At 46.1% G+C, this 2,718-nt stretch overlaps 1 pseudogene; it reads right to left on the bottom strand.

The window, feature by feature from the left end:
- Nucleotides 1-1,359: 1,359 nt before the first annotated feature.
- LOC137232840 (glutamine synthetase pseudogene) lies at nt 1,360-2,429 on the bottom strand (annotated as a pseudogene).
- Nucleotides 2,430-2,718: the final 289 nt, after the last annotated feature.

The following is a 2,718-nucleotide window of genomic DNA, read 5'->3' as shown; positions in this document are numbered from 1 at the left end:
TTGAGAGGTTGTAAGAGAAGGACTTACGGAACTCCTTGTCATATCTCTGGTAAGAATGTTTTCTTTATGAGGAGCCATGGAAGAAATTTCTCTTAGTTCTTCATTCCAGGAATAGTTGTTTTTCCCCTAAACACCTGGCTTTTATTTTATGGACACTATAGATCATATAACTGACCATGTCTCCCCCTTTTTCTGCTTATATTCAATTTTTTTTTTTTTTTTTGGCTGCCTTGAATCATCCTTGCTGTGCATGGGCTTTCTTTAGTTGTGGCGAGCGGTGGCTTCTCTTGTCGCGGAGCAGGGGCTCTGGGCATGCGGGCTTCAGTAGTTGCAGCATGAGGGCGCAGTAGTTGCAGCTCACGGGCTTAGTTGCTTCACGGCATGTGGGATCTTCTGGGAGCAGAGCTTGAACCCATGTCCCCTGCATTGGCAGGCGGATTCTTAACCACTGCGCCACTGGAGAAGTCCCTGCTTATATTCAAATTTGAAGCAATCTTGAGCCAGCGTACAGATCCTCATAACCTGCAGAACTGAATTTCACCCTTAGCATGTTCATCTTCTGTTTTTTTTCTTGTTTTCCCCTTTAAAATCTTTCTTGTATATCTATTGTTTTGCTTTATTATATTGCATGTAATTTTAAAAAGTCATCTTAAATTATTCTGAGAGCAAGTTGCTTAAATAAATACAAAGGTGGTGAAGGGGTGCTAGCTCACGCGAGTCCATTTGCTGACTGTGGTTGGGTGGCTTGAACAACAGGCTATTCATAAGTACAGGAAATTTGCAAGACTGATGTTAGAAACTGGAAGTACCTGCACTATTTATAGTTGCATTTTTAAACAAATTCTTGAATCTGAGCAGTGAATATGTGCTATTCTAACTGAAAAGGTAATTATCAAATTCCTTAGTAGTCACTTGGCCATGGGGTAGAAGTAACTCGACTCTCCGCCCAGGGGAGATTTCTGGTAATTTCTTTCATCTAAGCAGCGCTATTTTCTTTTTAAGGTTAATTCCATTCAAAGATCAAAGTCCAAATACTTAATCAAAACCACTGATTTTGCAAATGCACAGCCAATCTTGGACTAGATTTGCAGCCACCAAATATTGAAGAAAGCAAAGCAAAATGGAACCAGGCCCTTCCAAAATACATAGTGTGTTGAACTTTTTTTTTTTTTGCTAGGTATCACTAAACACTGAACCCTGCTGCTCTTCAAACTCTCTCTTTTCCTTTTTTTTTGGAATAAAAAAAGACCTTGATACCCCATCCTTTGAGTTACAGCTATTAGGACAATGGAGAGAGGGACGAGAGTAGGAGCGGGATGTAGTATTAGGAGGTGTTTGATGGCTGCAAGTCTAGTCCACTTAGGTTTTGTACCGGATGGGCCCATTGCCAGTTTCATTGAGAAGACATGTGCAGATGAGGGCTTCTGTCACTGAAAAGGGGTCGCAGTTGGCAGAGGAGTGATGGTATTCCCAGTAACCCTTCTTCTGGCCGACAGTCCTGGGAATGTGGATGCTAGCTCCAGGGTTGGCCACGCCGGCAGAAAAGTCATTGAAGTTGGAGGTTTCGTGGAGTCGAGTTAGGTGCCGGGCATTGTCCAGGTCCCCCTTGGGATTGTAGGCTCAGATGCAGGTACTGCTCGCTCAGTTTCTCAATGGTCTCCTCAAGGCGTTTCAGACCATTGTCCTCTCTCATGGCCTTGGTGATGAAGTTAGTGTGGCAGCCTGCACCATTCCAGGTCCCAGGAATGGGCTTAGGATCAAAGGTTGCTGTCATTCCAAAGTCTTCAAATACATGCCACAAGATGAAACGGGCCACCCAGAAATGATGTCTCATATCCATTCCTTCACAGGGTCCTATCTGGAATTCCCACCAGGCAGGAATGACCTCGGCATTCCATCCCTGAAATCTTAACACAAGTGTACGAGCAGGCCTGGTGGTAAGCCTGCACAATATCCCTGCCACAGGCTTTGTCTTCTCCCACACCACAGTCATATGGACATTGGGGCCCAGGGAAGTGGCTGGAGGGCCAACCAAAGGGGTGTTCATCTGTGCCCATGAGAATATATTCCTGCTCCATTCCAAACCGGGGGTGCTGGTTGCTCACCATGTCTGTGACCCATTTACAGGTGTGCCTTCAATTGGTCTCTGTGGGCTTCCAGTTGTATTTGAAGACTTCACAGAACACCAGCTTGGGGTCCTTGCAGAAAAGGTCCTGAAACATGACAGCAAGGGTGAGATACTTGTCACTGTTGGAGCTTCAGACTGAAAAGTACTAGAACCATCAAAATGCCACTCAGGCAACTCAACTAACACCGTCAATCCAGGTACGCATAGCTTGGGCTTCCTCACCCTGAGACAGGGACATGCCCACCTGCTGGATGCCTTCTTTCAAGTGGGAACTCGCGGAAGTGGCCGTGGTAGGAGGCATCCTGGGTGGCAGGGCAGGCAGGCGGTGAGCATGAGGTGCAGGAGGAGAGGCAAGGAGGCCGGGGATGCTGTGCAGACGCTCTGCTCTTCTCCCATCCTCAGCTCTGCCAAAATTATCACTTCCTTCTCATCTAGAAATGGTTTGAATGGGACAATGGGAGGGTGTCTATTTCCTAAATCCCCTCTCAGTCTAAGTATTCCTTCTGTTCCTCTCTGGGTCACCTAATCTCAAGAAGAAATGGTGATGAGCTTACCTGTTTCCAGATGGCACAAGCATTGGGTACCATCTG

Source organism: Pseudorca crassidens, chromosome 1 (assembly GCF_039906515.1).
Source record: "Pseudorca crassidens isolate mPseCra1 chromosome 1, mPseCra1.hap1, whole genome shotgun sequence".
Lineage (NCBI taxonomy): Eukaryota > Metazoa > Chordata > Mammalia > Artiodactyla > Delphinidae > Pseudorca > Pseudorca crassidens.
Note: the sequence above shows the minus strand (reverse complement) of the source record. Positions and strands in the feature narration are given on the sequence as shown.